We start from the raw sequence: 25,552 nt of genomic DNA on the forward strand, positions 1-25,552 counted from the left end.
CCCAGAAAGGTTGGCTCCTGGAGTCCCATCCTGGACTTTTCCAATTTAAACACCTTTCTGAAAGTCCCCTCCTTTTGAATACTGCCTTTGCCTTCCCTTCTCAATCTTCCCCAAGTGTTCATGGTGTCTTTAGACATCAAAGACTCTTATCTTCACATTCACATTCACCCTCATTTCAGTTGCTTCCTTGTATTTTCAGTTTTGTGCTTTGCCCTTTGGTTCCTCAGTGGCAACAAGGGTCTTCACAAAATGCTTGGCTCCTGTCTGAACATTCTGCAGATTGCAAGGAATTCAGATCTTCCCGTATCTTGGCAACCTCCTTAGCCAAGCCCAATCCCCAGGCCTACTTCAGGAGAATCTTTCCTTCATTATTTCCCTTCTGTAGAGTGTAGGCTTCACTATAAACTATCAGTTGTCCTCCCTGGTCCCTTTGCAAGACAACATTTTTCTGGGCTGCAGGATCCAAACAAACAATATGCTAGCTTCACTGACCACAGAAAAGGTGCTGTTCCTCACTTCCTAATTTCAGAGCATCTTACTCTTTCAATCCCTGATGGCCAGGGCCTTCCTATGCCTCCTGGGGTTCATGGTGTCTATGAACCCCATGCTTCCATTGGCCAAGTTTTACATGAAGATGCAATGGTTCCTAAGGACAGTTTGGATGCGGCACTCCCACCCTCTGGATTTCATGATTCCACTCCTACCTTGCATAAAAAGAGTTGGATTGGTGGAGCGTTCAAGTGACCAAAAACCCTGGTCTTCCCCTACAAACGCTCCTCCCCTCTCCAGAGTTGTACATAGATGCGTCATACACCAGATGGGGTGCGACTCTTCAATCCTGGAGGGTCAGGGAGGTTTGGTGTTCAAAACGGACAAAGGAACATATCCGTGTAAAAGAGATGAAAGCCCTTATTTTTGACCTACAAATCTTCAAACCTAAGCAGGAGTACTAATGTGGTTCAACGAAAACACCACTGCCCTTTGGTATATCAGCAAGCAGTGGGGAATGAAGTCTTGCCTCCTACACGTCTGGGACTTAGCCTTACAAAGTCAAGTTTCCTCTTCAGGCAGTTTACTTTCCCTCAGCTCAGAATGTGGTGGCAGAGTCATTAAGCAGGTATATGACCCAATCCCATGAATGGATGTTACACAGGGATGTGTTTCTGGGCCTGATCCATCGTTGGGGTAGGCTTCAGGTAGATGTTTCTTCCCCAGTGAGCAGACAACTTTCAAAATTTTGCGCCAGGGTTCCACATCCCTTGGCCTGAAAGGTGGATGCTCTGTTATTCTCTTGAAAGGGGATGTTTCTGTATTCATCACCCCCCTGCCCTCCCCTCCAAAAGGTCCTACTGAAGATTCAGAAGGATCGGCCAAAAATCGTGCTGGTAACTCCCTTTTGGCCAAGACAGCACTGGTTCCCCCTTCTCCTGCACTTAGCCAGGGGCAATCATCGCAAGTTACCTCACAGGATGAATATATTCACACAGGACAAGGGAACCCTAATACATCCACAGCTGTTAACTCTGAACTTTGGTTTTGTGGATGATATGGTTTTAATTCCCTTTAGACAACTATTTTTTTTTGAGTACATGCTTCAAGTTCTGTAAGAGGCAAGAAAACTCACTACTAAGAAATCCTGTGTTTCGAAATGGAAAAGGTTTTCCATCTGGTGTCACATGAAGGATCTACAGCCACTGTCAGTGGATTTCCCATTGGTTTTGTCCTGTCTTTGTGACTTGATGAAGGGTGTGCTGTCCTATTCCTCAGTGAAGGCTCATCTTTCAGCCATCTCGGCTTGTCTGCCTGTGTCCCTTCCTTTAGCCTCTAGATTAGAGGTTAAGCTGTTCCTTAAAGACATCTTTCATATTAGACCACCAAGGGAAACCAGTCTCTCCTCCTTGGGATCTCAGTTTTGTGTTAGAGAAGCCTACATTGGCACCTTTTGAGCCAGCAGGCTCCTCTTCCCTACAGCATTGCAGATAGAAAGCAGTTCTGCTAGTGACCATTACCTCTGCCAGAAGGGTCTCTGAGTTGCAAGCTCTGATGTTTAATCCCCCCCCTTCACAGTCTTTCACAGAGATGGGCTATCTTTGCATAACAATCCTTCCTTTATGCTCAAGGCGGTCAACAAATTATCCCTTAGTCAGTCTATTAACCTTCCCATCTTTTTTTCCTTCCCCTCGATGTGGATGGGAGGGTGGGCTAATGGTTAAGGTGTTTGCCTTACAAACACAAGGTGCAGGGTTTGAGCTTCACAAATAATAATTGGCTAGGCTTACAATGGCTCGCAAGGGCAGTTAACCTTAACCTATGAACCTGTGAATCTCAGTGAGAGAATTCTACACACTTTGGATGTGCACAGGCAACTTGGATACTGTCTTGATAAAATCAAACTACCCGTAAATCTCATAGCCTGTTTGTGTCCTATCACCCAAGGACCCTGTGTCAACCATTTTCCAAGCAAACTCTTTCTGATTTTCTAAAGCCATCTCTTTTTGTTATTTGGCTAATGGTAATAGTCTTCTCCAATGAGGGCACACTCCATTAGGGCAATAGCCTTCTCTGGGGCTTTTTTTAAAGGCTTAGAAACTTGTTGGATCCTGGAGGCGACTAACTGGTCTTCTCTTCATACTTTCACTAAACATTATAAGCTTGATGTCATCTCCAGGTCCAGTTATGGTTTTGCCAGAGCTATTCTACATGGAGTTGTAGAAAAAGCTTCTGCTCCTCCTCCTCCCAGTCTTTCCCAAGCATCAGCTTTGGCATTCTCCCCAATGCGATGAGTACTGCAGCATATTAATAGAAGCACATAGTATAGTTTTGTAAAACTTTACCATAACCATAGATGTCTTCCTTTTCTGTATGCTGCAGTATTGCCCCCTCCCCACCTTCCCCCTGATGCTTGCCTGATTTTCCTGGTGATACGTTTCTCACCTAGGCTCAGGCTGGCGCTTGGCATTCAGTTCTGAGGTTGGTGTGTGCTGATGTCTGCTTTTTACCCGACATCTCTTTATGACTGCACACGGGATGATGTGTGGCAGTAGCATGTAGACTTTTGTATACTGGCCAAACGTACAAGTCAGCTGGAGGCAGACTCCCCAACATGATGAATACTGCATACAGAAGAGGACATGTATGGTTATGGTAAGATTTTACACAACTGTTCTGTATCTAAAGTGCAGAGGTGAAAGTAAGGCAGAGTAGTGATGTACAATAACACGATGTTACTAGTACAGTAAAGTTTATGCTATGCATCACAATAAGTGGCTATGATATCCAATTACCATCCAGTGCTTGCATTGGCAATGAATTCACTGTCTGTAGTAAGAGTACAACTTTTATTCCTGATACTGGATATCTGAGGAGGGAGAACTTCAGTCCACTTCACAAAACGGTAAAGTTTGAGAACATCTCACATGAGATACTTGTGAAAGTGTCTTCCTTAAAGCTGTAGCTGTAAGTTGGCTTGCTTGCTACAAGAAGTACTCTTGAACCTTGTGGGTAGGTCCATTGTCTGTTTAACCCCTGGACCTTGAAGATGAGCTTGTATTTTGGGTAGCCCTGGTCAGAGAATCTTTAGAGCTTGAAGTTCACTTGTATGGCCAGACATCCTGTTGCAGTGTAATTCTTAGTGGTTATGAACGACGCTGCAACAGTGACCCATAGGCTAAAATTGATTTTGCTAGGGTGAGTATGCTCCGGTAACTTTATTCGACAAATTGTGCAACTTCATTCAAAGGTGCATTCTAGTTTGCCGGCGTTCTTTAGTACTAAATTTGTAGAGTGATAAGATGTAGATGTCTTCTCTAGAAAAACATTTTTGGACCTTAAATCATCGGTAGCCTGATGTGTATGACAGAACTTTTTAACCATTAGTGTGTATGACAGAACTTTTTAACCATTAGTGTGTTGTAAAATTTTGTTTTTCAGATTCCAGTTCAGAATAAATGTGTGGTAATTGAAGGCGATGACGACCAAACAAACTGTGAAGTATGTGGTTTAAGTGATAGAGAGGATAGACTACTACTCTGTGATGGCTGTGATGCAGGGTATGTTCTTATACAGTTTGTGCATTTAACTCTGTTAGACCTTAAAGCATTATATAAGTCAGCATAGCTTTGATTGTAAAGCATACCTTCCATCATATGGAATTTTGTGGTAAACTTCCATACAACTGTTTTGCAAGTTTACTCAGTTTAAGATGGTACTTCACTAGCAGTGTGTGGAGATCAACCTCTTTGTGTTTTTTTGTCTGTAAAGGCTGAAAGCTCTCTCTAGGTTGGCAGATTGCTTCACTTGAGCCACTTCTAACTTGTCTAGCTGTAATGAATAACTTCCAGTTTATACAAACACACGTTAAAGTTTGAGAATATTTACATTCTGTTGTATATATCTGTGTGTGTGTGTGTGTGTATATATATATATATATATATATATATATATATATTTGTATATATGTATATATACATATATATGTGTATGTATGTATATATATACATATATATATATATATGTATATGTATATATCTATATATATATATGTATGTGTGTATATATATATATATATATATATATATATATATATATATATATATATATATATACACCCTTCTATTCTGATGTTGCAGTATTCATAACAGTAGGGCGTAGCTGCCTGCAGTGCCACCGTCCGACTAGCATAGCAAAGTCTTTGTCCTGGATGGTACGTGTGACATCTGCTACGAGGGCCATAAACCGGCATAAGATATAAAGGTGACCCTCCTCAGAATTTTTATGCTGCAGTGATCATCAGAAGCCCGTTTGCCAGTTCTCCCTTACTTAGCATTTTATCAGACTACTACAGATGTTCTTCATGTTTCACTGTTGCAGTCATCGCATTTGGGTTATCCCTGCCAGGGTAGCCCTTGGCCGGCCCGAATACCAGAGACTTAATATTTCTGCGTCAGTTGCTGTCGCTTGAGGACTGACGTCAGGTCGTCAGTAGTATAAAGTAAAGCAGCCGATTTCATTACATCATTTTCTTGCCATTGAGCCTGAAGCAGATGACACAAGTGCCAGTCAGCCGCTACCTGAGCTTTTGTCTGCCGAATTTAAGTTGAAGTCTTCTAAAGGTAAATACCCCATTGGGGATCCTTTTTTCTTGCACTAACTGATGTCAGAAAAAGTTGATGATTGTCTCGCCTGTGGAAAGCAAATACCACACTGAGACTTCCACTCTTACTGCGCCACTTGTTTAGGCCCAGACCACGATGTCCCCTGTTGTCACTTCTGTGCTTTGTTCAACACCAGAACTATCCGTTGTCAGGCCCTTATTGTAGTCAGATATTTCCGTTTGCAGTCCTCTAATTCCGATATGGCTTCGGTAAGCCATCCGACAGCAGATCTGAAAAAACGTAAAGATGGAGACAGACCGCACGGGTCCAAACCTACTGATGACGCTTCCGTTAAGCTAGTAGTTAGTCCTCCGGTACTCAGTGAGGCGCTTTCGCAGCCCATGATGCCTGCTTCATTTGATTCGCAAGCCAATATAGAGACCCTTTCGGAGTCAGTTATGCTGCAAAACTCTTCTTCAACTAGGGATCTTGCGGTTGTCTCTACCTTGGATAGGTCCAGAGCCGCTAAGCAGGCACCGGCTTCCGAGGAAGTCCTTCACACTACCAAATCTCAGCACAAACCGAATTCTTCTTTCACGACGACTGTTCTTTCAAAAATGACCATATTTGTAACTCTCTGGGTTCATACCACACCCAAGAAACTGACACCCTCCTCTCAGGCGCCTGCTACTTTGCCTCAGTATCAAATGGTTAAAATGGTGGAAGACTGATCAGGGAAGCCAAGCCACCCCCTCCAAAAGGAAAAAAGATCTGCCCCTGTAGTTTTATCTGAACAAGAGTCAGATGAATCTGACTATGAAGACATGCAACCCCTCTCCACCTATGAGGATTCTGATGCAGTCCTGGATGTCGTGGTGGATGTTTTCCACGAATCCAGCTGTGTACTCCTGACGCCATACCTCCTGCTCCCAGAAAACCAGACTGGTACTATAGAGTCCTTGACTCACAAATATCTTTTTAAAAATCAAACAGCTGACTCTGAGGTCATTTCTCAAGGGCCAAAAGGGATTAAAGCAACCTCTGCTAAGAATCCCACCCCCTCAGACAGGGAATCCCGAGCATTGGACAGATGGGGTAAAAAAGTATACACCTCAGCTACTCTTGCTATCAGGGCACTAAGTTGTCAGTTCCATATGCTGAAATTTTAGCAACATATATTGGAAATCCTTAAACAAAAAATCTTCCTTTCCTGCTTGGGCAGAATCTAAAGATTTACAAGATTTAATGCATTCTGCAAGTCAAGTAACTAAACACACCTTGCGCAATGCATTAAATTTTGTAATGCATTCTGCAAGTCAAGTAATGAAACACACCTTGCACTGTGGTTTTGACACCATAGAAGCGTCTTGCAGGGCAGCAATCACTGTTTCTGTCATTAGAAGACATGCATGGCTTAAGGAATAACGCCTGCCAGACCATGTAAAATTTTAATTGTTGGATGCCCCCTTGCACAAAAATAAGTTATTTGGCACTAAGGCAGAAGAGGTCTTAAAGATGGGTGAAAAAGCAAAATATGTGTAAACTGTAAAGATTTCTCACAAGTCTACCCCCCTAGGTTCAGCAGGCATTGTCTCTCCAAGCACTGGTCCTTTCCTGCTATGAGTAAACTGGCCCAGCCTAGGCCCCGAGGCGATAGCAGACCCGGAGTCCATTCAGACGACTGTCTCCCATGCAGGCCCGGAAACCACAATGGAAGCCGGGGTGAGGGGTACCAAAGTTATGTCCACTGATGTATTTTAGCCAGCAGAGTCTGATGGAGGAGGGGAAGCATGGCTCACGTTCTTGGAAGCCCCTGCTCCTCCTCTTGCTAGGCCAATGCCTGCTTCTCCCTTGTCTACCACATCCGTGAAAAGAAAACATAAGTCCAAACATGTTGAACCCCATCAGATGACAGACTGGGAATCCTTTTCCAAAAGCCTCTTTAAGGCCTTTCAGGCCTTACAATCCCAACAACTCCTACCTGCTCACTCTTCAACCAAACCCATGTGTCTGAGGAGGAATATTAATCCTCTGAGGAATCCTTCTCTTATGAGACTCAAATTGACTCCCCCAAGGAGTTCATTACTCCAGATGACGATTCTATTTCTCCAGACTTCCCAGGAGAAGAATTTAGTTTTGGGGGTACTATCTCCCTCATGAAGGAACACTTCAAGTGGCAGGCTTCTGAGGTCTCAGATTCTAAGAAAAGTTACTTTGACCTTCTGCAAATGGAGCAGCCTGCTCTCTCTGTTGTACCCCCATTACTGCCTGCATTTCAAGATGCATTCTTAGCTGCTTCACAGTCTCCTGACTCCCAACCTACAGCAACAAAATGACCTGACAGATTTTATAGGGTCCCTCAGGACGCAGTTTCTTTATAAGAAACCCTACTGCTGACCCAGCTGTTGCTGCAGACAAGATCTCCAGACAGCTGAGTTCTTCTGCTCTTTATTCAACTGATAGACAGAAAATTTATGGACAGGACAGGTAAAAAGGTGTACACATCTTCCACTCTGGCCATTAGGGCTCTGAGCTACCAAACCCACATGGCAAGGTTTGTACCTGATACCATTTCTAAGGCCTCCAGCCTTCTTTCTGAGGTCCAGAACTCCCCCACCAAAGCACAATTAAGCTCTCTCCTTTCCACAGCATCACAAATGCCTAGGCACTCAAGTGCAGCTATGATGCTATGGAAGCTGCTGACTCTGGATCAGTGCTGCGTCATTACTCCTGGGAACGGCTACAACCCCTCCCCATGGATGTTCAGACCAAGCTTCTGGATGCTCCACTAAGCAATAAGGCACTTTTTGGACAAGCCTCTGCTGTGTTCCTCAAATCCCTCCAAGAGAAGGGAAAAGAGTTGCAAAATCTAAAACACCTTTTGGTGTCTCCCATTCCTAGATTTCACTGAAACTACCCTCAAAAACCATCCTTTGTACGAAGGGAATCTTTTCCCTCAGCACAACAATCCAAGGGACGTAGACAGCAGCAAAAGACTTCTACCCCAGGACTGTCCTCAAGATGATCTTACCACTCCCTTTCGGGAGACAGCATGACCATCCCAGCCCCCCTCCACTGTGACTCACCATCCCTGCATCCAGAAAGTCCTCTATCCCTCAGTCTCACTCTCTCCCTGCCCTCCGGCAGAAACTTAAAAAAGAATGATGGGCCCTCTCCATCATCCAGAGAGGATATTACATGACTTGATAGATGCTCCCACCCTTTCAGGGCATTCCAAAACCACCAGAAAAAAAAAACAGATTCACCTATTCCCTTCCATTAGTCAACAACTCTCAAATGAAGGCACCATAGAACCAGTTCCCGCCCCTCAAAAGACATCAGGGCCCTACTTCAGAATGTTCCTGGTTCCCAGGAAACGGGGTCCCTGGAGACCTATCCTGAATCTTCTCTTTGTCAATCTTTCCTTCTCTTACCCAACTTCAAAATGATAACCTGACTTATTCTCCTGCCTCTGATTCCCCCCTCACCCCAAGCCTTCATGGAGGCTCTAGATCTCAAGGATGCCTATCTACGCATCCCCATTCATCCAGATTACAGGAAATTCCTCAGATTTTCTATAGGCTCCTGCAATTTTGAATTCTCGGCTTTGTCCTTTGGTCTATCCACAGCCCCCAGTGTTCACCAGGTGTCTAGCCCCCTTCATTGCCTATTGCAGGGCACAGGGTATACAAATATGTCCCTACCTAAGCAACCTCCTCATCCTGCACCAAGACCACTAGCTCTTACTCCTTTTGCAGCAGGTGTCACACATCCTCTCTTCTGGGAGTTGCTATAAATGTAGAAAAATCTTGCCTGACTCCTTCTCAGGACCTGATTTTTCTGGGATGCAGACTACACACAGACTGCTTGAAAGCCTTCGTACCGGACCAAAGGATTCAATAACTCTGTTCTTCAACCAGACCCTATCTCGAACCCTTCTGACAGCTTGGGAATTTCTGAAACTATTAGGCCACATGGCGTCCCTTACACACATTGCCTTTGGCAAGACTACACATGTGCAAAATTCAATGGGTACTGAAAAATGTATGGAACCAACATTCCCAACCTTTGGATGTTCCCCTCCCTTGCTTAAAGAGGGAGATCCAGTGGTGTGCATCTGGAGTAGACTAACCCAGGGCTCAACATTCAGCCCCCAGCTCCTCTTCAATGCCTCTACACAGTTGCTTCGGACCTAGAGTGGGGGACAGTGTTACAAACAAATCAAAACCACCTCTCAGTACAAGGCAAATGGTGCACTCTGAGTAAAAGACCACATCAAGATCAAGTAAATGAGAGACTTGCTGTTAGCCCTACTAACATTCCAATCCTCTACCCTGCCAGGAACCTTAAAGGTAGTCACAGAGAAACATGACAGATGTTCTTTGTGTTTCACTGTTGCAGTCATCACATTTGGGCCATCTGCTTGCAGGTAGCCCTCAGTCACCCTGATTATCAAAGTCTTGGGTCCTGCGTTGCTTGTGGTCTCATCTTCCATGACGTCAGGTGTGTAAAGCATGCAGCCGACGCAATTACATTAGTCTTTCTTGCCGTCCGGTGCCCGAAGCAGAAGCAGTTCGCAAGTGCAGGTCGTCAGACTCCTGAAATTTTCGTTTTCGAATTTCAGATCAGAAGTCTTCAACAAAGCTAAGTACCCCGTTGGGGAAACTTTTTTTTTGCTCTAAACTGATATCAGTAAAAGTTAACAGTTGTATTTCTTGTAGAAAGCAAATACCTTAAAGAGTTTCAGTCGTACTGCATTCCTTGCTTAGGCCCAGACCATGATGTCCTTCACTGTCGGTTTTGTGCCTTATTCAAACCTCGAACTGTTCATCGTCTGTTCATTTTCGCATCTAAATATTTTGGTACTCTGTTCAATTATCCAGAAATGGCTTCGGGTAAGCCGCCAGACTACCGACATTCCGAAAAAAACGCAAATATAAAGACAGACAGGCCGCATACGTCCAAAGTTGCCGATGACACTTCCATTAAGCTAGTTGCCAGTTTGCCGGTACTCAGTGAGGCACTTTCGCAGCCCCTGATACCTGCTATTTCAGATTTGCAGGCCTCTACTCAGACCCATTTGGAGTCAGATATGCCACGAGATGATTCTTCGACTGTGTAACCTGCAGATGTCTCTACCTTGGATGGATACGGAGCCGCTGTGCAAGCACCAGCTTCTGAGGGCATATTCAGGCCTACTGACTTGCATATTAAACCAGTGCCATCTTCTTCTTGGCCTAAATCTCTATCCACGACTAGAAAACTGACGCCCAGACCGCGTGGTCAGGCCCCTATGCCTAAAAAACAAATAAGAATGGCTGAAGACCTTGTTACTGTAATCAGGGGAAGCCACCCTTCTCCCTCTAAGAGACCTACAACTGATTTTCCTTCTGATTCTTCTGATCAGGATTCTGAAATTTCTGTTTTTTCTGATGACTAAGAGTTGCCCTTATCTACCTATGAGGATTCTGGTGCAGAGGACTCCATTGCCTCTGCTTCCTCCCCAGAGGATTTCTCTTTTGGTAAAACTTTGCATACTCTTAGGGAGCATTTCCGCTGGGAAAACCAGGATTACTCTGACAACAAAAAGAGGCTTAGGGAATTCTAACTCTTCCTCAACACAGGCCTTTAGCTATCCCTTCTGTACTGGACATTGTGGATGATGCCTTCTTGGAATTTAGCCTGGCCCCTGACACTTTACCCCCGGCTCCCAGAAAACTTGACTGGTGTTAGAGTACCTGACTCTCCCAAGATGTTCTTCGTGTTTCACTGTTGCAGTTATTACATTTGGGTAATCTGCAGGCAGGTTGCCCTCAGTCTACTTGAATATCAAAGTCTTGGGTCCTGCGTCGGTTGCTGTCTCCTCTTCCATGACGTCAGGTCGTCAGGGGTATAAAATATGCAGCCGATGCCATTTTCTTCATTCTTTCTTAACGTGCGGTGCCAGAAGCAGAAGCAGTTCGCAAGTGCCGGTCGGCCGACTCCTGAAATTTTCGCATTCGAATTTCAGAACCGAAGTCTTCAATTAAAGCTAAGTACCCCATTGGGGAAAGTTTTTCTTTCTCCTTACCGATGTCAGTAAAAGTTAGTAATTGCATTACCTGTGGGAAGCAAATGCCTCATAAGGATTTTCATTTGTACTATATTCCTTGCCTAGACCCAGATCATAACATGCCTTGCTGTCGGTTTTGTGTTAGATTTAACCACCACACTATTAAGCATCAGTATATCTTTGCTTCAGAATATTTTGGAAACAGATATAATTACCCTGAAATGTTGTCGGATAGCAGTCCGACTACCAGAGTTCACAAAAAACGCAAAGAAAAGGACAGAGGCAGACCGTCGAGGTCCAAAACCGGCAACAAAGCTTCTCCTAAGCCAGTCGCCAGTTCACCGGTACTCAGTGAGGCACTTTTGCAGCCCCTGATACCCGCTACTTTGGAGTTGCAGGCCTCTAACGAGACCCATGTTGAGTCCGGCATGCCACAAGATTCTCGGAGTATTGTACCCGTGGGTGCCCCTCTGATGGGTCTGGAGACGCTGAGCAGGCACCGGCTTCTGCGGGTGTTTTCAGACCTCAACATTTCTATATAAAACCTACGCCAGATTCAAAGACAAAAGCAACTTCTAAAGCTAAAAAACTGACTCATGAGCCACGTGCTCAGGCCTCTATGCCTAAAAAACAGATGATCAAAATGGCTGAGGACTTAATTACCTTGATCAGAGGTTCCCAACCCCCCCTGATAAGAGGCCAAGGCAAGACACTGATTATGAATCTTTAGATCAGGTTTCTATTTCTTCTGATCAGGAATTTTCTGTACCATCTTGTGAGTATTTAGATGCAGAGGAATCCATCCCATCTGCATTTCCTCCTGAAGATTATTCTTTTGGAGAAACCTTGCATACTTTAAAGGGACATTTTCATTGGGAGAGTCAGGATTTCTCAGAATCAAAAAAGAGGCTTAGGGATTTCCTCCTTCCTCAGCATAGGCCTTTGGCTGTATCTGCTGTATTAGACATTGTTGATGATGTGTTTTCGGAATCAAGCATGGCTTCACATTCCCTACCTCCGGCTCCTAGTAAGCCAGACATATATTACAGGGTTCCTGACTCCCACAAATATTTATTCAAAAATCCTGCTGCTGACCCAGAAACTATCTCACAGGGTCCCAAAGGTGTAAAGGCCTCAACAGCTAAGAATCCTACCCCCTCTGATAGAGATCCTAGGGCACTGGATAGATGGGGAAAAAAGGTTTATACGTCTGCAACCTTGGCAAATAGGGCCTTAAACTGCCAGTTTCATATACTTAAATATCAACAGCATGTTATGGGATTATTGAAACAGAAAATAATGTTTATTTCTGAATGTGTGGAAAATAAAGAATTACAGGAATTATTGCATGCAGCAAAACAGGTTGGAAAGCATACTTTGCAATGTGGTTTTGATTCCTTGGAGGCCTCTTGCAGGGCCGCAATTACTGGATCTGTGATTAGAGGGCATGCCTGGCACAAGGAGCAAAATCTACCTGATCATGTTAAAGCTGAATTGTTGGATGCACCTTTACAGCATGATACTCTGGTAATAAGGCAGAAGAGGTTTTAAAGAAAATGGAAGACAAAGCTAAGTCTATGCAAACTGTAAGATTTCTTACAAGTGCAGCTACCAAGATTCAGTAGCCACTGGCCTACAAAAAAATTGGTCTTTTCTTGTGTCCGACAGAGCCTCACGGGGCAAATCTAGGCACTCAAAAGGCTCTAGATACCAATCACAGGGTTCTTACAGGTCAAACCAATGGGGTGCCTCTATCTCCAAATCTGGAGGAAACAAAGCATAACCCTACAGTAAACAGTCTCATTGACTTCCCTCTGCCATCACCAAGGACTTATCTTTTGGCAGCCCCCTTAGGGGGGGAAATTCGCACTTCATGCTCAAAATTGGCAGTTAATAACCCAGGACAAGTGGGTATTAAACATAGTATTCCAGGGATACAGATTTCATTTCCATACCTTGCCAATTCCAAATGTTTGGCCAGATCTGCCACAAAATCAATGGGCAGAGGCACTGAAACAAGTTATGTCCCTCATGGATATGGGGGCTATTCAACCAGTACCAGAACAGGGAAAAGGGCAAGGGTTTTACTCGACTGTTCCTGGTACCCAGAAAAGACCATGCTTGGTGCCCAATACTGCATTTATCGATTTTTGAACACATTCTTGGACATCCCAAAATTCAAAATGCTGACTTTGGAACAGCTTCTGCCCATGCTGGGCAACAACGCTTGGTTAGTGACTAGACTTAAGAGGCATACCTGCATATCCCAGTAAGAGAATCGTGCAGAAGATACTTCCACTTCAAGGCTGATTTTATGCATTACCAATTCTCTGCACTACCCTTTGGCTTATCTACTGCGCCCAGGGTCTTTACAAAGTGCCTGGCACCAGTAATTGCATTTTGCAGACAAAGAAGCATACCAGTCTATCCTTACTTGGACGACTGTCTCATTCAAGCAGAAAACAAGGACATTCTTCTTCAACATCTGGCATTTATAAAAAGGCTTCTAACATGCCTAGGGTACACAATAAACGAAAAGAAATCACAACTGGTACCCTCTCAAAAGATTACATTCCTGGGTGCAAGCTTGAATACAACTGCCCAGATGGCTTACCTTACGCCAGACAAACACAGGCAACTGACTATTTACTTCAAACAGATGCAACAAAACCCAGTTATCTGCAAGAAAAATTCTGCAGGCTTTGGGGTTCATGGCATCCAGCATTCTACTAATTCCATATGCAAGACTGCATATGAGGAAACTGCAGTGGTCTCTAAAAAGTTTATGGAGTTACCATTGCCACTGTCTGGAAAGAAAGATTCCTCTCATTCCCTGCCTACAGCGAGAGTTTCCTTGGTGGGCAGAGACATGTCACAAGAACATGGACCGATTTTTCACTCTACCCCCTGCCATCCAAACCCTAACTACAGACGCATCAGACTATGCTTGGGGGGCCCACCTGGCGGGGAGATGTATTCAGGGTATATGGAGCCCAAAACAAATGCATCTGTATATCAACCAGAAAGAGATGCTAGCTGTTCAAAATGCCCTAACAGCCTTCAAGGACTTATTTCATCCAGGACCACTACTGATAAAGACGGACAGCACCACGGTTATGTGGTACATAAACAAGCAGGGGGGGGCTACACATTTCTACCCCCTTTGCAGCCTAGCCATGGCATTGTGAGAGACACCCTTGACTTACCAAGTACATCTTCAAGCTCAGTTCCTGCCAGGAAAACAAAATACTCTGGCAGAAATCTTATGGTCCCTCACGAGTGGAAACTGGATCCACAAGTCTTCAGCATGATAATAGAGAAATGGGGGAGTCTGGACATAGATCTATTTTCCTCTCCCCGAAATTATCAACTGGACAAATTCAGCACAAGGACTTATCACAGACAAGCATGGAAAGTGGATGCCCTATCCTTCAGTTGGAAAAACCTATCAGTCTACGCCTTTCCTCCTCTGCCTCTTCTTCCCAAGGTCTTACTAAAGATCAGACAGGAAAAACCAGTAATGATCCTAATTGCCCCGGACTGGCCTCGCCAACACTGGTACCCAATACTAAGGAATATGTCTCAACTCCCTCCTTAGTACTTGCCTCTTATACCTCATCTACTGTCTCAGCAGAGCAGTCAAATTCTGCACACTCTGCTCCAAACTCTGAACCTGGCAGCATGGCTGATGATGTAATTATTCAAACACCACCTCTCAGTAAATCTGTGATGGATGTCATTTTGGAAGCCAGAAGGCCTAGTACTAGAAAATCTTATGCTGATAAATGGAAGAGATTCTGTGCTTGGAACCAAGCACAAGGGACGGACACAGCAAAGCCAAATATTCCTCAGATTTTACAATACTTGACTGAGATGCTTGACAAGGGCCTATCCTTTTCATCAATAAAAAGCCAAGCCTCTGCCATCTCGGCTCATTACAACATAGAGCCTCCCATCGTTTCTCATACTCTGCTAAAACAGTATCTTAGAGGGGCCAAAAATTTAAGGCCTCCCAGAAGATCACCAACTCCTGTATGGGACCTCAATTTTGTGTTGGAAAACCTCACCCTGCCTCCATTTACACCAGCCGCTACTGTGGATATAAAGTTTTTATCTTGGAAAACCGCTTTCCTTCTGGCAATCACTTCAGCAAGAAGGGTTTCAGAACTACAAGCCCTCATGGCTGTGGAGCCTTTTATTACATTTTACCCGGACAGGGTGTCCCTCAGGACCAAGCCTTCCTTTATGCCTAAGGTGGTATCCAGTGTGGCTCTTAACCAAACTATTCATCTGCCAACTTTTTACCCAAATCCACAGAACAAGGGGGAGCGGATTCTGCATTCCCTGGACGTACACAGACAACTAAGATTCTACTTAAACAGGACCAAATCTCTAAGAAAGTCTGAGCAGCTACTGGTGGCATTTACTGCAGGATCCAAGGGGAAGGCTATTTCAAAGCAGACTATTTCAAAGTGGATAAGCCACTGCATTCGTTTCTGCTATTTGCATCATGATAAACCGGTGCCCAAGGGAATCGGGTCACATTCCAACAGGGCTGCATCTACCTCAGCAGCTTTTCTCAGAGGGGTGCCAACCAAAGACATTCTAGAAGCTGCTACTTGGAGCTCTTTTCATACTTTCACAAAGTATTATCATTTGCCTCTATTCTCTAAGTCCAGGGCAGGCTTTGCCACTGCAGTTCTGCAGGGCCTTATTGCTGTTCCTAATGCTATTTAGTTCCAGCCTCCCATCCATAGCTTTGGGATTCTTCCCAAATGTAATGACTGCAACAGTGAAACACAAAGAACATAGTACAGTTGTGTACACTTATCATAAATGTAGATCGAGTGTATTCACTGTTGTAGTCCGGGTTACTCACCCGCCATCCCCTTTTTTTCTAGAACTTCTCTTTTCTTCACTATATTCTACAGCCTTTGTGGTGTATTTGCTTTTAGATGAAAGTATAGTCTGTTGTTACAATTGCATTTATATATAGATATATATATATTTTTGCTCCCCATTTGGGGGGCATCTGACATCTGGGACAAGAAAAACTGAAGAAAATGGCGTTGGCTGCATGTTTTATACCCCTGACGTTAGTGAAGAGGAGACTGCAACCGACGCAGGACCCAAGACTTTGATAGTCAGACCGACTGAGGGCAACCTGCCAGCAGATTACCCAAATGTAATGACTGCAGCAGTGAATCAACTTGAACATCTACATTTATGGTAAGTGTACACAACTGTACTTTCCTCTTTAAGAATGCTACTGCGGATCCTGAGACCATTTCACAGAGACCCAAAGGTATTAAGGCTACTACTGCCAAAAACCCTTCCCCCTCTGATAAGAGAGTCCAGGGGCCCTGGACAGATGGGGTAAGAAGGTTTACACTTCTGCAACTTTGGCCATTAGGGCCTTAAACTGCCATTTTCATATGTTAGTGTCAGCAGCATATTATGGGAATGCTTAAACAGAAAATGATGATTCCTAATTGTGCTGAAAATAAAGAATTACAGGATTTAATGCATTCTGCTGAACAAGTTGGAAAACCTACTTTGCAATGTGGTTTTGATTCATTAGAGGCATCTTGCAGGGCTGCTGTCTCTGGGTCTGTATTTAAGGCATGCTTGGCTTAAGGAGCAAACTTTGCCAGATCATGTTCAAGCTAAATTACTGGATGCTCCCTTAAACCAAGACCACCTGTTTGTCAACCAAGCAGAAGTACTTTAAAAAATGGAGGAAAAGGCTACATCTGTGCAAACTGTTAGATTTCCTACAAGTACAGCCTCCCAGATTTAGTAGGCACTGGCCTTCTAAGACTTCGTCCTTTCCTGCCTCTTCCAGGACTTCTCAGTCCAAACCCAGAACCAGCAGACCATCCAGGCCTTAGTCTTAAGGTACTCACAGGCCTAAGCAGTGGGGGGCTCCCACTTACAAAGCTGGAAGTAGTAAGACACTCCACTATGGTAAACTGTCACAATGACTTAACTTTAAACCTTCCATGCCCTGCTCAACTGATTGTTCTTTTAGGGGGAAAAATTGCCTTGCATGCAAAAATCTGGGAGCTCATTACCCAAGACAAATGGGTTTTAAATATAGTTTCCCAAGGATACAGATTCCACTTCCATTCCTTACCAAACCCAAACGGTTGGCCAGACCTACCCCCAAATCAGTGGGCAGAGACTCAAAAGCAGGTTCAGTCTCTCCTAAGCATCAATGCTATTAAACCTGTCCCAGAAGAAGAATGGGGGCAAGGTTTTTACTCAAGACTTTTCCTGGTTCCCAGAAAAGACCATTATTGGTGTCCTATCCTGGACTTGTCTATCCTAAACACCTTTTTGGTAATTCCAAAATTCAAAATGCTAACTCTTCATCAACTACTTCCCATGCTAGACAAAAATGCCTGGTTGGCAACACTGCATATAAATGAAGCCTACCTGCACATCCCAGTCGGGGAATCTTGCAGAAGATACCTACGCTTCAGAGAAGGCTACATGCACTATCTGATGTTCATCGTGCATACAGCTGCAGTCATAACAGATGGGTTCTCCTGCCGTCAGGCGGGTCCTCGGTCGGCCGAATTCCAAAGTCTAGGTCCGGTGTCGGTTGTCGTCGCTTCTTCCCTGACGTCAGAGCGCCAGGGGGTATAAAAGAACCAGTTGACACCATTTTCTTCAGTCTTCCTTGCCGCGCGGTGCCCGAAGCAGTTCGCCAGTGCCGGTCGGCCAGCTCCTGAAATTACGAAAATTTTGCAACCGAAGTCTTCTTTAAAGCTAAGTACCCCGTTGGGGAAACTTTTCTTGCCTCAGACCGATGTCAGACCAAGTTAATAATTGTATTTCTTGTGGGAAGCAAATACCGCATAAGGATTTTCATTCCCTCTGCATTCCTTGCTTAGGCCCAGACCACGACGTCTCGGTCTGTCGTTTTTGTGCTACATTCAACAAACGCACCATTAAGCGTCGGGCGGAGTTCGCCCAGCATTATTTTGGTAAAAAATTTAACTATATTATGTCGTCTGATATTCCGACTCCAGTTTTGTTTAAAAAATGCAAAGATAAGGACCGACACACGCGGTCCGCGGCCTCCACCGACACCACTCCAAAGCCTACTACAGGTGGTCCGGTTCTCAGCGAGGCGCCTACGCAGCCCCTGCCTACCGACGACACTTCATTGGCGGTGTCTTCAGTGCCCGAGGTCGCAGGCTCCTCGGCCCACACTCCAACTACAGATACCGAAGCCACTCTTGGTGGTGAATCTCAATATGTAGACAGGTCTGCCTCCTCTCAAGGTGTCTTCAGACCTTCCTCTTCTTTTTCTATCAAGGCTTTCACTAAGTCTTAAGCAGCCATGCATTCTAAGAGACAAGCTCCACAGGGCCCTTCCCCAGGCCCCATGCCTAAAAAACAGATGCTTAAAATGGCTGAGGATTTGATTACTCTTATCAGGGGATCTCAAACCCCCCCCCGGACAAAAGGCCCAGAGTGGAGGAAGAATCCCCCTCCTCTGACCAGGCCTCCATTATTTCAGAACACACTGATGAACAGGAACATGCTTACTCCCCTTTTGAAGATTCTGATGCTGAGGAGTCCATTCCCTCTGTCTCTCCCCCAGAGGATTACTCGTTTGGGGAAACCTTGCATACATTAAGGGAACACTTCCACTGGGAAGGCCAAGAGTACTCTGATTCCAAGAAAAGGCTTAGGGACTTTCTCTTGCTACCTCAGCACAGGCCTCTAGCTATGCCTCCTGTCTTAGACATCCTAGATGATGTGTACTCGGAGGCCTGCCTTAACCTGGATTCTTTACCTCCAGCACCAGTCAAGCCTGACAGGTATTACCGGGTTCCCGACTCGCACCAATTTTTATACAAAAGTCATGCAGCTGACCCAGAAACTATCTCACAGGGCCCCAAGAGAATTAAGGCCTACACTGCAAAAAAAACATTACCTTCTGAGAGGGACTCCAGCTCCTTAGAAAGGAGGGGGAAAAAGGTATACACCTCTGCCCCCTTAACCATGAGGGCATTAAACTGCCAGTTCCATATGCTGAAGTACCAACAGTTTCTGTTATCACAGTTGAGAAGCAAAATGTCACAACCTGAACAGCCAGACTTAAAGGAGTTGCAGGATTTGATACATAGTGCAGAACAAGTGGGTAAACATACCTTGCAATGTGGGTTCGATGCTCTAGAGGCCTCATGTAGAGCTGCTGTTACAGGATCAGTCATACGTAGACATGCCTGGCTCAAGGAGCAATCCTTACCAGATCATGTCAAAGCTAAATTACTAGATGCCCCTCTTCAAAAGGATGTATTATTTGGTGATAAAGCTGAGGAGGTATTAAAGAACACAAAAAACGCTAACAAGTAACTGCAACCGAAAGTTCCCAAAGGCTGTAGATCCAATAAAACCTCCGCTCGGACAGTGAGGATAAACACCAGAACTTTATTCACAAGTGTGATTAAAACAAATAGCTGAATTCAAGAAAACATAAATAATCCAGAGTCAGGTTAAGTGCTTTCATCCGCAATGAAGGCAGATTTCATCAGAACCAATGACTGTAGCGTAATACACTCCTTATAAAGCAATTTAGGCGCCAAAACAAAATGCAAAACAATACAGTGTTAAATATTATTTACAAATACAAATGCAAGTGTCTAATTGTGTTGGACAATAGGATAACAAATGACACCTACGAATTTATTAGGGAAGAATTTCCTAGGATGGCCACTATCTTCGGGATCCCCAAGATACATAAGAATCTTGAGAAGCCCCCTTTTAGGCTGATTATTTCAGGCTCCAAGTCCAAAACTTTTAATATAGGGGTCACCATTGATGCTTGGACAAAACACATTTATGAAAATGTGAGCCATTTGACTAAGGATTCTTGGAACTTTCTGGGGAACCTGACTCCTTTAATATGGCAAAAGGATTTGACATTCTTAACAGTAGATGTGGTCGACCTTTTTTCTAGCATCCCCAGAGAGATTGGTCTAGAATATTTCTTTAATAGTTTAAGGAAGTTTTCAGCTTTGAGTTGGGACAAAATCAACCTCATAGTGGACATGATGGGATTGGTTTTGGACTACAATTACCTCCAGTTCCAGGGGGAACTGTTCAGACAGAGCAGTGGGGTTGCGATGGGGGCCTTTTGCGCCCCAGTGCTTGCCAATCTCGTCATGTTAGAATGGGAATCTCAGTATGTCTTTCCTAGTGAGTATTACAAGTACATGGTATATTACACCAGATACCTTGATGATTTATTCATCCTTTGGAATGGACCTGTTGATTTGATTAGTAGTTTTATAGACTACTTGAACAACACGACAAGTTTCTTGAAATTCACTTATAAGTTTGAGTCTAAAGGCATTTCTTACTTAGACACCTTTGTCAACATCAATGATAAGGAATTTGAGTCCAGGATTTATAGAAAAGATACCTTTTCCAACGATTATTTATTCTATGGTAGTTGTCACCCGCCACACATCTTCAAAAGTGTGTTTAAGGGCCAATGTATACGAGCGGCACGCATGTCATCAAATAAAGACATTATGGAAAATGAACTGAATGTTATATACAACATGTTCATTAACAGAGGATATCCGGAGGCTATGCTTACCCCTATAATCACATATGTCAAGAAGGAATGGGGTCACAAATATCCACCCTTGTTAGGAAAACCTTTTATGCAAACTAAAAAAGACGAACACAATAATAGAAATGTTTGTGTACTCATGTTTAGCCCCTACACGGATTTTATTAAAGACATACTTACCAAACATTGGAACCTTATAACTACATCTGATGAGGTTAGTGACATAGCTGGCCCACTACCCAAGTTTGTTTTTAAGACTTCTAACAATATTAAAAACATGTTGGAAAGTACCAAAGACAAGATGAAGGGTGGAAAAAGATTTATATCAACAACAAAGTGTGGTACATGTAATCAATGCAGAAACATTAACAATGCCAAGGTCATAAGGTTAAATAATATTGTTAACACCTACTTACATAGTATGGCAGGGAACTGCAATACTCCTAGAGTAGTTTATGTAGCTACATGTACTACATGTGACACATACTACATCGGTAAGACCGAGAGGACAGCTTGCTTTAGATTATGAAGACTTTGTGTCCCCTGATTCCTCTATAGAAATTGCATTTGAGGAAGGTCTTACTGGGATGATGCAGCATTTTGAATGGCAATCCAGACAAGTTACTGACATAAAAAAACAAGTCTTGCTTTGAGGTAGGATCTCCTAAGCTTGATACTGTAGGATGTATATCAGTGTTAGATGCCTTTCTTGGATGCCTTTGCATCCACCTCTGTTACTTCTGACTCCCAACCTGCAGCATCCAGGAAGCTTGACAGGTTTTACAAGGATTCTGAAGACATGAAGTTTCTCTGTAAAAAAAACATATAGTAGTCCCCTCAGTCTCATAGTAATAATGTCACTATTATTTTATCTGTAGCTAATAATGTGTTAATTTTAGGTAGAGATAGTAGGGCAGTGGAACATTGGGTAAGAAAGCCATCTTGGATTTTGGGACTTTAAATCGCCAAGCTGAGATGATTAACTTGTCTGTTCTAAGGAATTAAATAAAACTGGCTAGTTGTGAGGATTCAGAGCTTAAGGTTCAGGTTGTCCTCGTGCTTAATCAGACTACTCAAGTAACTAGGCATTCTATTAAATGGAGTTGTAATGCTGCAGAAGCTTCCTCTAGAGCTGCAGCTACTCTCTGTCATATGTAGATTTGCTTGGCTTAGCTTCCTGTCCTTCCCAGAGAATAACAAAGCTATGTTACAGGTTTCTCACCTTCGTAAGGCTGCTTTGTTTGGCCCTACTGTGGCTGAACTTTGTAAATCTTTGCAGGAGAGATGCAAGATTATGCAGGACTTCAAATGGACTTACTTCATTTCCTACATTTTAAAGGAGTTACCTTTCCAAACCCACTTCCTTTGTACGTCAAGAACAAAATCCAACACAGAAGGGCAGGGTTGGTATAATGATTAAGGTGTTTAACTCAGTCACAGGGTATGAGCTTTGATTATCACCTTTAGAAAAGGAAAATGGCTAGGCTTAAAGTGATCCACAAGGGTGGCTCGCCTAGTACTTACCTATGAACCCAGAAAAAGATCTCAGGAGAGAGCCTCCAAAGATCCCAAAACCTGAAAAAAAAAAATGTTTTCCTGATCATTCAGCCTCAGCTTGATGGTCTTCTGTCTCCAGTCTTCTTCTACAATCCAACACCCCCACCCCCCCAAGGCTCACTTTGCCCCTTCCATTTTGAGGAATTTATTGCTGCAGACAAATGGTTACAAAATGTCCTGGAAGGAGTGCCACCATTCACTGTCCAGCCAGGTTCACCTCATCCAGGGTCTTTCACCCAAGGGGACTGTAGAACATGTGCCACCTATAGTCTTATTAAAAGGATTTTATTCTAGAGACTTCCTGGTTCCCATGAAGAAGGCACTTTGAGACCACTGCTGGACGTGTCTCATCTCAATATGTTTGTGTCATCATTCAAGATGCTCTCCCTGCAAACTCTACTTTTCTTTATTTTCCTTCAAGCCTTTCTAGCCTCCCTCGATGTAAAGAATGCATAACTCCCTATCCATGTTTTTTTTTTTTCACTTCAGTGCTTTATTCTTTGGTCTATCCACCCCCCCCAAGATCTTAACAAAATGCTTTGCATTAACTGTTGTGTTTTGCAGCATATGCAGAATTCGGATATTTCCATACCTGGATGATCACATCCAGGCCTCTTCCCCAAGACAACCCTACGTGTGCAACTTACTTAAGCAGTGTCTCACTTCTAGAAAGGCCTAGGTTTCACTCTGTCTTCAAGAAGTGTTCCCTGCCCCCCCAATGTACACACAAACACGCACACACACACACACACAGACACAGACACACAGACACAGACACACAGACACAGACACACAGACACAGACACACAGACACAGACACACAGACACACAGACACACAGACACACAGACACACAGACACACAGACACACAGACACACAGACACACAGACACACAGACACACACAGACACACACAGACACACACAGACACACACAGACACACACAGACACACACACACACAGACACACACAGACACACAGACACACACAGACACACACAGACACACACAGACACACACAGACACACACAGACACACACAGACACACACAGACACACACAGACACAATCTGGTCTTGGGTTGTAGGATGAATACTCTCGAGAGTGCATTCCTCCTCAGGAGAAAATCCTATCCTTGATTAACTACAACTACTACTCCGATGTCCTTCAAGGACGCATCTGCAGTCATCGCATATGGGTTGTCCTGCCTCAGGCAGCCCTTCGGTCGGCCGGATTCCAAAGTCTGGGTCCGGCGTTGGCTGATGTTGCCCTTTCCCCGACGTCAGAGCGCCTGGGGTATAAAAGCGTCAGCCGACGTCATCTTCCAGTCTTTCTTGCTGCGTGGTGCCAGAAGCAGTTCGCAAGTGCCGGTCGGCCAGCTCCTGTAATTCAGCTACCGAAGACTTCAAAAGCTAAGTACCCCGTTGGGGACTCTTTCTTGCCTCAGCCGATGTCAGATAAAGTTAATAATTGCTTAACTTGTGGGAAACAAATACCTCATAAGGATTTCCACTCTTACTGCCTCCCCTGCCTAGGCCCAGACCACGACGTCTCGGCCTGTTCAGCCTGTGCTTCCTTCAACCGACACTCTTAGACGTCGGGCGGAGTTTGCAGAGGAATTTTTTGGGGCTAGTTTTTCGTACAATATGCCGTAGGAGACTCCAACTTCACATTTAACTAAGAAACGGAAGGACAAGGACCGAAACGCGGGCCGCGGTTTCGGCTGAAACCACGGCCAGGCCTACCGTGAGTGTCTCGGTCTCAGCTGAAACTGAGTCCTTGGTACTTCCAACCACCGGAACCGCTCAACTGACAACCTCGGCCCCAGAGGCCCCTGCTGAGTCGGTTATTGAATTTCCTTCAGAAACTGGTGTCCTGGAACCTTCCGACACCATTTCTCTAGACAAAACTACACCAGCACGTGCTGCAGCCAGGCCTCCTGCATCCATGTCCATAAAGGCATTCTCTATGGCTAAAGCTGCTAAACTCTCAAAAGCTTTGCCTCCCAGGGTTATCCCTCAATGACCCACTACAGGTTCATAGATCCTATGTTTAGCAGAGGACCTTATCTCCTTAATTAGGGGCTCACAGCCTCATCCGGACAGGGGCTCTCAACCTCCTCCAGACAAAAGGCCCAGGGTTGAGCCTTCTGATCCCCACTCTTCAGATGAGGCCTCATGGCTCTACTCTCTCGGACTACCAGGAGGAGGCTTTTTCGGCCTACGAGGATTCTGATGCAGAGGAATCTATCCCCTCGGCCTCCCCTCCTGAAGAGCTGTCCTTCGGGGAGACACTTCACACTATGAGAGAGCATTTCCAATGGCAGGGCCAGGAATTCTCTGATTCCAGGAAGAGATTAAGGACTTTCCTGCATTTGCCTCAGCATAGACCTTTGGCTATTCCTCCTGTTTTGAATGTCATTGATGATGTGTACTCTGAGTCTAGCACAACCCCTGACTCTCTTCCTCCGGCTCCTGTCAAACCCGATAGGTATTACAGGGTCCCGGACTCGCATCTTTTCCTTTACAAGGCCCACTCTGCTGATCCAGAAACTATTTCCCAGGGCCCTAAAGGGGTTGCAGCTGCCACTACTAAAAATCCACTCCCCTCTGAAAGGGAGTCCAGAGCTTTAGAGAGATGGGGTAAAAAAGTGTATACTTCTGCTACTCTTTCTATGAGGGCATTAAATTGTCAATTTCATATGATACAGTACCAAGAGTATTTGTTAGATGAATTGCATAAAAAAACTGTCTTCACCTGAACCCCTAGATCACAAATCACTTCAGGATCTGGTACATAACTCCCAACAGGTTAGCAACCATTTCTTGCAGTGTGGTTATGATGCATTGGAAGCTTCATGTAGGTCAGCTATGACAGGTGCAGTCATACGTAGGCATGCTTGGCTGAAGGAACAATCTCTGCCAGACCATGTTAAAGTAAAGCTTCTGGATGCTCCACTGGAAAAGCAAAAGTTATTTGGATCCACTGCTCAGGAGGTCTTAAAGAAATTTGAAGAAAAGGCAAAATCTGTACAAACAGTCAAAGATTTTCTCCAAGTCCAACCACCAAGATCCAGCAGAAATTGGCCTTCCAAGAATTGGTCCTTTCCAGACACAGAAAGATTTCAGAGAGGCAATAACAGGCGTGCCAGAGGTAGAGGGTAAGCTAGAGGCTCCTACAGAGGACGTCAATGGCAGCCTCCCAACCAGAGAGGTAGTGCAGGACCTACAACTGCTGCACAAGGACAAACTCAAT

General features: G+C 44.4%; 1 protein-coding gene across 4 annotated transcripts in view; it reads left to right on the plus strand.

The window, feature by feature from the left end:
• Nucleotides 1-3,948: 3,948 nt before the first annotated feature.
• The window catches only part of PHRF1 (PHD and ring finger domains 1), a 1,670,136-nt gene continuing 1,648,532 nt past the window's right edge, over nucleotides 3,949-25,552 (plus strand). For all 4 annotated transcript variants that reach the window (XM_044059137.1, XM_044059136.1, XM_044059138.1 and 1 more), the window contains exon 1: nucleotides 3,949-4,049. The gene's annotated coding sequence lies outside the window, so the exon portion shown is untranslated. The remainder of the gene's footprint in view (nucleotides 4,050-25,552) is intronic.

The sequence above is a fragment of the Protopterus annectens genome, chromosome 17.part0 (genome assembly GCF_019279795.1).
Source record: "Protopterus annectens isolate FY-2018-M chromosome 17.part0, PAN1.0, whole genome shotgun sequence".
Lineage (NCBI taxonomy): Eukaryota > Metazoa > Chordata > Ceratodontiformes > Protopteridae > Protopterus > Protopterus annectens.